The following is a 13,764-nucleotide window of genomic DNA, read 5'->3' on the forward strand; positions in this document are numbered from 1 at the left end:
CTGGTGTGAAAATGTTGTTTACTCTGTGCAGTCATTACACATTTGATATTTTATTTCATTGATATCTTATTTCCCTGCAAAGCGCACATTGTACAACATAGTAGGAAGATCCTGACAAACAGAAAGGAAGAGTGGTGATAAGAATGGCTTGCCACGTAGGAAAGGAAACCTAAGCACATGTGCTGTCAGTGTAAGCAAGACGTGTGCATGGAACATGTAGTTGTCATGTGTGAAGACTGCCTTGGATGTGACAAATGAAGCAAATATTCTGTCCATGAAGGACTTTTGTATGTGTTTACATTGAAGCTCACATAGGTTTTTATTTCTGATGTATCTCTTAAGCTTTTTAAGCAACAGAGATGATGTGAAAATGTTGATGTCTATTTTAAGCTCTCATTACACATTTGATATTTTATTTTATTAACATCTTATTTTCTTATTATTTAGGTGTGATAATTGAAATAAAGATTTTTCTGTAGAGTGCCATTGGTATTTTCACTTTAGTTCATGTATACCTTTATTTCTGATGTTATCTTTTAGGTTTTGTAAGAAGTACATGGCTAATGTGAAAATGTTGGTGTTCATTCTAAACATGCAATATGTATTCAGAATTTAATAATTTATTCTATGGATATTTTATGTTTCTGTTAAGTACAGATTGCATAATATAATAAGAACCTCCTAACAAAACAACAAGACCAGCCACATGTCAAGTATGTCCTACAAAAAGGTGAGGAAAGCAAAAAACATGTGCTGTCAGTATAAGTGATATGTGTGTATAGAATGTGCTGTTTTCATGTTTGAAGACTACCTTAGGTGTGATAATTGAAGTAAAGATGTTTTTTGGTAGAGTGCTATTGGTATTTTCATTGTCGCTCATATAGGAATTTACTTCTGATGTTCTTTTTTAGACTTTGTACACCAAACAACCTGTTCATGTTGGAAATTTTGATGCTTTTTAGTAAATTCAGTACATATTAAAAATACCATACTTTATTTTTGTGATTTTTTTCCTGTTAAGCACTCATTGTTTAATATAATAAAGCTTATAACTTAGAATTCATCAACAGAAATATTCTAAAGAATACACATGGATATGACACTCCCATGGTTATGCAGTGAAATGACAAAACCTGTGTTAAGCTTTGATAATAAAAAAGTGAATTGCTGTTTGATGGTATGGCAATTAGGGTGGAATATCAACGTGACTGGCTCTTCCAGGGGTGTGTGGAGGGGTTAGCAGAGTTTATTTCTAGTGTGTTTGTGTAGGTCATGAAGGTGCGACCTTGTGTTCTATGTCTAGTCCCTGGCCCCTTCCTCTCTGGCACTGTTCCTCTTCTCTGCTTCCCAGATACCATGAACTAAGCAGCTTTGTTCTACCATGCACTGTCTGCCTTGATGTTATTGCCTTGGAGCTAGCTGACCATGGACTGAATCCTCTGAAGGTATAAACCAAATTAAACCTCTCTCTTTTAAGCTGTGGGTGTTGGGTATTGTGTCCTACTGACTAGTAGAGATGGTTTTAATACCTGGCCCATATCCTTGGGATAAAAGAAAACTAGCAGAAGCATTTTAGATTTCAGAAGAGCCTCTTGCACAGAAATGACTCAACCAATCAAATTAAATAAAAACTTTACATAAACATAAGGCTAGATGAACTCTAGAAGTGCCCATAGGGTCAAAGGTAACAATAGTTTTGGAGTGTACAGCTCCTAGAGATGGGTGATACATGGATGGGCTGCAGATGGAATCAAAGTATGTCAGAGGTTGGAAATCCCTGGGGTCAGTGAGTGACACAAAGTAGGGTTACAGTGACCATCTACAGTCAGGTGTGGAAGAGTGCAAAACGCTTGTCTGCACGCTGGAGATCTGAAGGATCCAGTCAAATGTCAAAGGCCTGGAGCTCCCTGTAAGTCCATAACAGAAGGCTAACTGATCTGGACTGGACCAGGAGACAATGTCCAAAGTGAAGATTGGAGCTCCTCTGAAGAAAAAGAGTGAACCTTCTATCTTTTTTCCTCTTTTACTCCATTCAGGCTGGGTGGGTGTTCTGCCTTCACTAAATCTCTTCAGCCACACCCAGGACTACACTGATCCAATTGAGTTGGGCGTTTCTTCCTCCACTCGACATAATCAGTTAATTATCACATCTATCATGTTTTCCCTATTGCTCTGACTCTGTGTTCGGTATCACACACCACATGCCAATTTCTGCTTTAAAATCCTGTCAGTACAGTCATCCAGCACCCCTTCACCAGGCATTCTTTCCATTCAGGAAGACAATCTATCAAACAGAACCTAGTCAAAAGGGCATTGTTTATTCAGTGGTGCACCTTCCCAGTAGGATCCAATGTTGAATTCTTTGTAAACTGATTTCCTCATCCTTGGTTCCTTGCTGTGAGAGGAGCAAAGGTGAAAATCCTGAGTGTATATCAGTCTTCTAGAGTTAGGCTAATCCCATGCATACTGACCACATAGAGGACACTCCCATTTTAGTCATTTATTCAGCAAATATTTGGTGTTTGACTACTTCGGGACGTACATTGTGCTAAGTGGTGTGCATTTAGCACTAGCTAGACAGATCCCATCTGTAACTTGATGGTGTTTTTTTTTTTTTTACTAGGAGAGAGGAACACAAATTTCATTGCAATTTTTGGGAATGCTTTGAAGAAAAAATATAGAATGTTAGAGCATTTATTAAGTGGACTGGATTGAGAATGAGGGTAATTTAGCCTCACCAGAGTGAATAAAATTTGGTCAGGCCCAACTGACAGAAAGTAGGTGTGGAGACATGGGCATGGGAGGGACAGGAAAGAGAGGGATGATGGGAAAATGGAAGGAACACCTTCTCACGGCAGCGTGAACAATGATCCCGTACACAGATGCTGCAGGAGACTGAAGGCTGGATGAAGCCTTGGAACAAAAAGGAAATGAGCTTAAAACTGAGATGGAAACAGCGTGGTTGGGGGAGTAGCAGGTTTATGTGGCTCGAGGTTTGTAGAGGACTCAGTCTATAGTCAGCCGGCTCCAAGGCAGAATGGCATGATGGAGTGGTTTAGGTGGGGGAAAACTGCCTCAGTCTTGGCACCCGGGAGGTGCAGAGGGCAAAGGGAGGAGCCAGGGAGGGAGATAAACTCCTCCAGGCCATGCCGCCAGAGTCTGCCTCTTGGAGCAGACCCTACCTCCTAAGAGTAAGTCAGTTATAACTCCATAACAGAATCACCCCCCAAAGCCACCCTGTGAGTGCATGAGGCTCTTGGGGGACATCAAGGTATAAACTATAATATCTAATTTGGAGGACAAGAATGTAAAAGTCAGAAGTTAACTTTAAAGTAAAACCATCATCAACTATCATGGTTTCTTGCTACGGAGATGAATGGAAATTAACACCGAGACAGCAGGCCCAGTTTAAAGGCAGAAGCTTTAATGGAAAGTGGATAGGGGAGAGAGTGGATAGGGGAGAGAAAGTGGATAGGGGAGAGAAAGTGGATAGGGGACTTCAGCCTGAGGAGAAGAGCAGCTGGTGTGGGCCATAAGATGGAAATCAAACATGGACTACTATTAGCATAAAATAAAAGTTGATTATAGGAAGGAAACACAGTTGTCTGTCCCGTTGGCAGCCTCAGCAAGAGAAGTTGGCTGCTCCACAGACTGAGCCCCTAACCAAGGATACACTTCACTTTTATGGGGTCTCAAAGAAAGTTATTAATTAGTCATAGATTTTTTCCAAAAGAGGTAGGGGCTTTCAGACAGGGTGGGGAACTCCCAGACAGGGTGGCATTTTTGTTACCCACACCCTGAAGTATGTTTAGGACTGTGGTGGGTCCCTGCTTGGGGTGGAGATTTAACAGGGAAATGAATTATTAGGAAGGTGTAATAAAGTTCAGGTTCTGCTCTTGGTCAGATCTATGGCCATCTTTGCTTATCCAGCTTGTCCACAATCCCACCTTCTTATCTCAAGCACTATACTGCATGCCTGGCAGAATAAAGCATCCACCCTGACACACGGTGAAGGAACCAACCCCTGGGTGACACCAGGGGGAGCTACCTCAAAGAGCACGCATACTTACAAGCCCTAAACAATACAGCTGGAGCACTTTCAATTTGTCCTTTGATTTTTTTTCTCTTTTTCAAAAAGTTAAGAAGCAGTTTCTCAAGTCTCTTGATGGTTGGTTTAATTCTGCACTGGCAATGCTTCCCTTCTTAAAAATGGCTATTTTAGTGGGAATCAACTGCAGCTTGTGATTTTGGAAATATGGTGATCCCCCACCCATTGCATAAGTTATGTTCCAGAGACCCCCAAGATAAGTGAAAATCCACGAAGTAAGGTATTATATTTATTTATATATGTGTGTGTGTTTTAAGGCTTTATAAACCCTTTCCACACCCCTATAAACCCTTCCCACACTCCTGCACACCTTCCAGGGGAGACCATTCTTCTCAAAGCCTCAGCTTCCACCTGCAGCAGTGCCTGGGAACGCCCAGGTGAAGTGCATCTCAGCTCTGAGAGCAGGAAGGGAGGACTGGGCAGGTGGGAATGGAGGGCGGAAAGGCTCAGGGGCTGGGAGCGGTGCCGCATGCCCTCCTGGTCTATAAGCAGCACCCACTCAGTGTGTGTCCAATCACAGGGCCAGGTGGCTCTGCTGGGCTCCGGCTGGTGGTAGTGGTGGCCTGCATTTCCATTGTGTACAGTACAGTAATTCATCTGCTGATGAAATACATACTGTACAGTATGTTATTTTGATTTAATATTCTTTTAATATGCTTGAATTAACATTTTTAATATTTTTATATTGTTTTAAAACTTTTTGGCAAAAATAATTGAAATCATAAATATTATATAGCTACCTATATACCACAAAATCCCATGATATAACGAAAACTCCACCATGCAGTATTAGATATATATTTTTTTAAATCCTGCAATACAGTGAAGCCACAATAAGTGAGCCACAATATAGGGAGGGGTGACTGTACACTGTGGAGTTGGAAATGTGAGTTTTTGGAGGAGGTATGTATGCACATCAGTAAGGGTGGCTAGTCCAGCCCAAGCCATATTCCAGTCCCTCTCCAGATAGCAGCTGCCTCAGGGGATGTCCTGAAGACATATAAAACCAAGAGGCATTAAAAGGAGCACCTTTTCTCCTTGTTTTGCAGATGGGAAACTCAATGTTGAATTCCTTTACTCTCTTGGACTGTATTCTTAAGCACTGGAAAATGTTCAACTTGTATTTTGAGGAGGAGCTGTTTAATATTTTTCTGCATCCATGCATGGCCTGCCTATTCCCTGGAGGTGAAGTGCAATGCAGAGAGAAGTGTTGATTATAAAGCTATTTTACAACTGGAGCTATACTGTAAGAGAGAGAAAATGGTCAAAGGTACCTTATGTTCAGACTTTCTTTGCATTGAGACACAATCCTGACTTGTGTTCAAAGTGTAGATGTAAACTGCCAGAAAACCAGATGCCTCTGGTTCTTAAGCTTAAATCTGATGCATCTACTATTACTGAGCCTGAAGTTCCCCTCCCTTGGCCTCCATGCCGTAAGGACCAGACTTCAAGCCAACACTAAATGAAACCTCTACTGGGCTATATCCACCTCTACCTGATTTTGTTAAAGCTCCCCAACAATAATTCCCTTATAGGAGGTGGACAGAGAATTTGGCCCTACATGAATCCATAAGTCTTTTGCTCTCAGTGACTTAAACAAGGTCTGAGAAAGTTTCCAGACAATACTGATAAGTACACTGAGGGCTTTAGGGGACTTACTCAGAACTATAAACAGGACCAGAAAGATAATGATGTTGCTCTTAGTAAAACATTAACTTCTAATGAGAAACAGGCAGCATTACAAGCTGTTGTTACATTTGGAGATGAATATCATATTGTTAATTTTTAAAGACCAAAAGATAGATAGCAAGGGGAAGAGCCAGTTCCTACTGGAGCCCAGGCAGTACCTATACAAGATCCCTACAGTCTGTCCCTTTAGAGGGAACAGTTACATGTGGCTACCAGAACAGCAATAGTGGCTATCAGCTGTGGCTAGGAAATAACTATGGCTACAAAAAGAACAATGAGGGGCTGGAGATTTAGCTCAGCGGCAAAGCACCTGCCTGGCAAGCACAAGATCATGAGTTCAGTTCCCGGTACCGGAGAAAAACCAAAAAAAAAAAAAAAAAAGAACAATGAGAAGCCTGTATAGCTCCCTTTTTAAAAATAGTCTTTGCCTTCACTTTTGTTTAAAAAAAAATGTTTTTTTCCTTCTGATTCTTATTCAGAGATCTCTGTTAATTGATGACATATAAGAAAAGTTCTGACTAGTCTATTTATAGTTACAAACCTGAAAGCTGTAAAAGTGTTGTTGCAGTTCAATTTGGCCAGTATATCTGAGAGTACACTCTGATTTTAAATAATTATTTTGTGTTTTTATATGTTTGTCCATCTCTGGGTTCAGTGTGTGTTCATGAGCATTTAAAGCTCCTGTAGCTGCTTCATTTAAGAAAAATAGTTTTTGAGTTCAACCATTTTTTTTTAGTTCCTTTTGAAATTTCCATGGAAAATTATTTGTATAGGTTTTCAGGGTACCCAAACCTATTTAAAACATTAACAGATGAAGACTGATAGCCTCAAGTCTTACATAGGAAAACAAGTCTTAAATTTTGATAACAAAGGTCACATATGATTTAGATTAATATCTCTATTTCTATGTGTTAACTTTTAAGTGTACATTGTCCTCCAAAAGTTTTACCTGCATTGGCTTATAGATGAATAAATACCCATGAAATTTCAGATACTTGTGGTTCAAATAGTTTAACAGTAGGGTAAGACTGAAGAGGTCTTTAAAGTTGTTAACATATTTCCATCCAGGTTTTAGATAACCAAGATAATATGAAAAAATCAGCCTTAAAAATGCAATGTCTATTATTGTCTATGTACCATAATTTAAGAGTTTTTCTTAAATAATTGTTTTTGGCTATAATTAAAAGGTTAAAATTTCTATTTCAAACAATATGGTTTTCTAAAAATATTTAAGTTCTCTTGATTAAAACTAGATTATAAAACCCTTGATTATAAAACTAGATTAAAAACAAAGGCTCTATATTTTATTAAAATAGTATTTTGTGTTCTCATTGTTAGGCTTTTGGTTACTAAAAAGTGAGCTTTAATTTTTAGCAGCATTTGAATGTTGACCTATGTCTCAGTTACTTTTTCCTCATTGCTAAGGCAGAATACCTGACACACAAAGTTAAAGGAGGAAAGGTTTGTTTTGGCTCACAGTCTGCAGAAGTTTTACTTCATAGCGGGCTGATTCCAAGGCAGGGTGGCATGGCAGAAGGACATTGCAGAGCAGAAACAGTTCATGGTGGGAAGAAGGCAGCAAAGCAGTGAAGTAGTGAGGAAGCAGCAAGTGATGACAGCAGCTCTCTGTGTTCCTTTTATTCTATCCGGGCTATGTGCCTATGGGGCAGATGGGACTTACATCCAGGGAAGGTCTTCCCATTATCCACAATCAGAACTATGTCAAACCAATCAGTGGACTAATTTAGTGATCACACACACCTTTAATCCCGGCATCATACACTTAATCCCAGCATTACACACTCTAGATCCAATCATCTCTGAAAAGCCCCACTGTTATGGTTGATACATTGTGTCAACTTGGAGAGTCTAGAGGTTTGACTAAATGATTCAGCAGGGAGCCAGGGTGCTTACTTTGTGTACATCCTGAGCCTGTGGAAGAGGAGGGCATGGAGAGTATGTGCGTGCTACGTGCCCCCTGGGTGGGGGTAGCCTGTTTACAATGTAAGGGAGGGAAAGAGGCTGCTTGCTGCCATTCCTCCCTTTTGCTTTTGCTGTTTTGCTGTGGTCTGCCGCCATGAATGTTTGCCTTCTGCCATGTATCACTCTGCCTCGGAGCCAGCTAAGTATGGACTTAAACCTCCACAAACTGTAAGCTAAATAAACCTTTCCTTCCCTAATTTTGGGTGTCTGGTATTTTGTCCCAGCAATGAGAGAAATGAGAGAAAAATGAGAGAAAAGATACCCACCTATGATCACATGAGGCTTTGAGAGGACATCTAGACACAAGCTATAACAACATGTGAATTCTTTTTAGTGATTAATTTGTTTGGATGACGAGCTATTACCTTAGTTTGTGACATAGCTTATACCATATATATATATATATATTCTGTAAACACCTATGCTGTGAGCCTAAGCTTTGAAGTTAAATTTATAGAGTTAAGACTACATAATTTTAGTACATGCAAAATAACTAATAGGTGCTCTCTTTTATATGTTTTTAGACCTTAGACATTTAAAGTAATCAAAATTTTACATTGCTTTAAGTTTGATCCTGACATTTAAACTTGATCTACATTTGTTGGCTTTGATCAGACAGGTATTTTTGTTGTTGGATAGATGAGATACAATTGTGTATTAGGCAGTGGGTTTATTTGTGCTCATTAAAACTGTTTCCTAAATTTATCAGAACTGTAAAGATGTCTTTACTTCTTTTTAATATGGTTACATGTTATAAAACCTGTTGAAGGAGTCTAAAATTTGTCTTAAGAGTGGAAACTAAATGTACATGAAGATTTCTATGTGGCTTCTATGTCAATTCTTTCTAACCTCACAGTATATTTAGTGGTATATTTGTGTTTCACAAGTATTCAGTCCTTCAAAGAATCAGGGCTGAAAAGACATCTTATTACACTGATGACTTATAGCTAAGGTTGTTTATGATGATAAACTTTTTCAGGCTCAAGCATCTGGTTTTCCCTTACTTCTGTCCCAGCTGTTTGTGATGAAATGTACACGCTATGAGACAGTCTGCCAGGTGATGTGGATACTTTTTGAAGGCTTGTGCTTTATGATTGTTATGTGTTTGTCTTGTATGTGTTGTAACACTTACAGATGCTCAGAAGCTGTACAATCTGGGCAGTGTCACTCTAACAGTTGAAGGTTGGACACTGATAACCTATAAGGTATATCTATAGAGGTGCATTCTTCTTAGGTGACACTCTATTAAAGAATGACAAATTTAGGTAAAAGTTCTTCATGTCATAAAGACAATAGACTAAAAGCTTATTCTGTACAAAAATGGACATTTAAATGTGTTTCAGGATAATAATAAATGTAATAGTTCTAATATTATAATGTCATCATGATTGTTATGCTAAAATGTTACATTTCCCTTGACCTTGTTTTCTCTGTACAAGTTTATAATTGTTATTTGTTAACATTCTGCAGGGATTCATCTTCTAAGACAATAATAACTGGTAAGGAAATAACAATACCCTAGTCACATTATATATTTCAACTGTTCTCCTAGAGTTCAACAGCTGAGGTTTGAAGACCAGAGCTAGAAAGACAACTGGGCTAAAAGGACTGAATATTTTGTCCCTGCACCTCTAAGACCAACAAGGACCCAGGACATAGGTGGCTTTTTCTAGAGGATCCTACAATTTTGGTGAGTCATCCAATCTCCTGTGCAGGGAGATTGTTGTACAAGTACAGTGTGCTAAAAAGGAGGGATACCAGAGAAAAAAAAGTCTGCATACTCCCCCAAAAGCCACATGGTCAAACATGATTGTGGCTGCTGACACTGAGAGAGCAGCTGAGAGACTCTGTACATGGTTCCAAAAGTAACCCCTGAAAAGCCTTCACTGACCTTTATAGATAACAAGAGGTTAGTTTTGATTAAAACAGGTTTCACTCTAACTTGATCTTAAACACACAGGAGAAAAGTATAACCAAAAGATGTATAAAAATAATACCATTGTAATAATAGCTAGATATAGAAAGGGGGCTCCAATCACTGACCCCTGCTGGCAATTTCTAGCTACAGTTGTAGCTGACCATTATTGTGTTTCAGTGAGAAACTATAAAAGCTGAACAAGAGTCTGTAAACTCCTTACCTAAAACTGTCCTTCAAAAGCATCAACTAGGGGGGCTGAGGATTTAGCTCAGCGGCAAAGCGCCTGCTTGGCAAGCACAAGGTCGTGAGTTCGGTTCCCAGTACCGGAGAAAAACCAAAAAAAAAAAAAAAAAAAAAAAAAAAAAAGCATCAACTATGTATCTTCTGACAGTGAAAACTGGAGGCACTTGTGACAAAGAAATATTGGATTTACAGAAAACTTCCATCAGTAGAGAGAATCTAGGAGACTGTTGGTTACAGTCACTATTCTAACACCTTAAAAGCAGTGTCTAAGTGTGGCACTTCTGCCTGGTGTGACTTTCTATTCTAATGCTCAGGCTTTGGCCATATGTCCTTTAATCTCTTGGAAAAATTTGTTTATTCTCACTTAAAGGCTGCCAAATTCCAAAGGATCATGCAGATGGAACCAACAACAAATATGCCAGGCTTATTTTACCAGGATCCACCAGGTCAGCCCTGTTAAGGGAGTTCATAACTGCTAAATCCCAACATGACTTCTATCCTAGGTCTTCTGGAGAAGGTCCTGACTGTAATCTACCCTACACCAACCCTTCTCAGCTTGAAGCAGCTAGATTGAAACTATACCCATTCTCCCTAATCACAAGTATGGATAGCTCTTTAGGGGTGGGGGTGTTATGATTTGTGTCTCGATGTCCCCCCAAAGCCTCATGCAGTCATGTGGACAGACTTTTCAGAGACATCTGAATCTAAAGTTTGTGATTGATTCATGGTTTAATGCTGGGATTAAGGGTGTAAGTGCTACACCTGCCCTAGGGAAGGTAGCTTTGCAAACACTATAAAGGGAAAGAAAGGGGCTTGTTCTCCCCTCCCTTCTTGTTGCTTTTGATATCTTCCCCTGCCATGAACTGTTGCTCCTCTGCCATGTGCCACCCTGCCTTGGAGCCAATCAGTTTTGGACTGAAACCTGTACAAACTGTGAGCTAAATAAACCTCTTCCCCTCTAACTTGTCGTAGCTGGTATTATGTCCCAGCAGCAAGAAAAGTAATTAAGACAGGGATATTAAACGCAGCTCAGTTAGATGGAATTTAATGTATAGTCAGAGAGGGACTGGGCTCTCAAGGAAGTCAGTGAGAAATAAAGATATCAGATTTGTGGTTGGAGGTACAAATGAAGGCCAGGTATCAAAAGAGATACTGATATGGCAAAGGGGACCAAATCTACACCACTTTGTACTCTAGTGCCATTTTATGTTTCTTTTTTTATTTTATGTATTTTTTGGTACCAGGAATCAAACTCACGACCTGGCGCTTGCCAGGCAGGTGCTGTGCTGCTGAGCTATATCCCTGGCCCCTCTAGTGCCATTTTAAAGCTTAAGTTCCTGTTTCCTTAAATTTGTTTCTTGTAAATGTTGTCATAGTTACCTAACCCCATACCACCCTGTGCTTTGTCATAAGACTGCTTGTTTCCTACGTAAAATGTCAAACACCTTTGTTCCTTTGTCACAACTAAGCCCATGTTTTGCAGAAGTTTTTTTGTGTGTGCACTAAATCTTATCAAAAAAACCCTTAATCACTCCCCTAGACTTGGTACTAAAACTGTATAAATATTCTCCCCTCCTGCCCTTCAGGATTGGTGCTCGGTCATATACAGGGTGCCCACTGCAGGCTAATAAACTTGCTTGTCTTTGCTTCAAGCCTCTGTGGGTGACTCAATTACATAAACATGTTTGCCACAACAATACAGAGGCGAGGGCTACATGCCTCCTTAAGGAACAAACAGTAACTTGAGATTGTACTATAATTAGCACAACTTGGTCCAGAAAGTCTAGATAGGCATCAGTCACCCAGGTGGTTGACCACAGCATCCAAACCCACTCTATCCAAAAGTGTCTTGCTGTTTCCATGTACCCTTGCTATGTAACTTGTTTCCCTATTGAATCAATATTAGCTAAGCAGCTATACTTGTAACCCTATAGGTGGGTTGTAGTTTGACCCATGTTGTACCCACATTGTGAATTTGCCGTGTAAATTATCCCTGACAAAGGACCTTGGTAGCAACCTGCTTTTGTGACTGCTTGCATCTCTCAGGAGCCCTCACAGTAAATCCTTCCTACTTTTAACAACTGTGGTTCTTTGGAATTCATTCTTTGATGTCAGGGGATGTGAAATTGGTGCATATGATATCTAGCAGGTTGGGAGTTATATTTCTGCTATATCACAAGGCAGAAATAGCATGACAGAGTACAGAGTAGATGAAAAACTGCTCACATCATGATGTGATGGAGACCACTATGAAGCAGCCCTGAGCAGGACTTAAGTTAAGCAATTGACTTTCCATGTTTACCTGTGAGTCTGTCCAAGGCCTAGGCTCCTTGTCTGGAGATGGGCAGCGGACTCATAGTAAGTGAATCTCTGTGGGTCACTAATCCCTACTAAGGCCTGGAGTGGCGGATAAAACCAGAAAGCCTCAAAGGATAAGACAAGATCACAGCCAAGGATACCTGGATCTAATCTCAACTGGATAAAGACTATAGCCGCAGGCATCTCACTCCTGGGTATATTAACTTAATACCTTACTTGGAGAAGTCCTTCAATGGTTCTACCCTGCTTGAGTGCTCCCCTCCCTTCTTTTGATAACTAAATAAATACAGGCCACCCAGAGAAGGTTGTGGGTTTTGCCCTGAGAGAATCTTGAATTCAGTGAGAGGGCTTTGATCCTCCTGGAGCCCTGAAATCATTCCATTTGCTTCTTTTTATTTAGCCTTCACCATACACTCGTTTGGGAGACTGCAGACCTGATCAGCCTGCAATAACTAAGAGATATTATTTACCCAATAGTGGTGGCCAGGAAGTATAGAGAAAAAGGAAGCCTGGAGAGGAAGATGTACCCTCCCAGGTTGTGCCCCATCTCTTCTGTCCAGAGCCCACCACCTAATAGCACATTTATATGATTATATTCAGGTGATCCAGTCACCTTCCAAATGCATGAGGCTTTGGGGGAAATATCCCAGATCTAAACCATAACAAAGCTAAAATTAGATTTTTGCTTCTCATTGTATTTTCAAGTGTTCTGAATCTTAATGCTCACATTGCTTACCTAATGGTTAATATTACTTCCTTTATGACATTCCTGTGGGGAATCATGGTTATTTTACCATTGTTTCTTGAAAGACCACATTGCAGCTGAGTGATGTGTCTGTAGTAGAACATTAGTTGTCCACCTTTTTAAGCTATGCACAAAAACCAGACATACATCACTAGATGATCTAACCATTTGTCATATTTGAAAGAATACCATTTCTTCCTGTATTCCAATATAACATCAGAAGTCCCTTACCAGTACAAACATACATATTTTATTCTGATCCCCTTGACCACTGACATTAGTCAATATTTACACATTTGTCAACTAATTTTACTCAGATGGACTGTTTCTGGTAATGTCAAGGGCACTGAACCCTGTTGAACAAAAGCAGTACATCCGTCTTCAGAACAACACCTGGCTGTCCTCAGAACTGAAAGGGACAACAATGGAACCATGTGATCTGATGAAATCATCCTTGGGATGACATTTCCAGATTCCCTCCTTACATTAAAATCAAATACAACAATGTCAACCTTTCCCCTGATGTTGAGGTCCTCTCTTGGACTTACCTGCTGCCCTCTTGCAGTGTAACAATAAACTCTTACATTTTCTACATTTCTTGACTATTAGTGGTAAATTCTTTTTACCACCTGCAGCACCAGCCTTTCCCATACTGCACCTTACTTGACAATTTCTTCTGTCAATTTACCCTCCTATACTCAGATACTTACTATTCCTTATAACCTGAATAAAATCTCCAGAGTTTGGACAAAAACAACA

The 13,764-nt window shown here is 39.9% G+C and overlaps 1 long non-coding RNA gene across 1 annotated transcript in view; it reads left to right on the forward strand.

The window, feature by feature from the left end:
• Positions 1 to 694: 694 nt before the first annotated feature.
• LOC106147764 overlaps positions 695 to 13,764 on the forward strand; it is a 21,425-nt gene continuing 8,355 nt past the window's right edge. The window contains exons 1-4 of the long non-coding RNA XR_001232710.1: positions 695 to 730; positions 1,352 to 1,445; positions 5,158 to 5,378; positions 9,333 to 9,470. This is a non-coding gene — a long non-coding RNA (uncharacterized LOC106147764). The remainder of the gene's footprint in view (positions 731 to 1,351; positions 1,446 to 5,157; positions 5,379 to 9,332; positions 9,471 to 13,764) is intronic.

This window comes from Chinchilla lanigera, unplaced genomic scaffold (assembly GCF_000276665.1).
Source record: "Chinchilla lanigera isolate Chin_1 unplaced genomic scaffold, ChiLan1.0 scaffold00009, whole genome shotgun sequence".
Taxonomy (NCBI): Eukaryota; Metazoa; Chordata; class Mammalia; order Rodentia; family Chinchillidae; genus Chinchilla; species Chinchilla lanigera.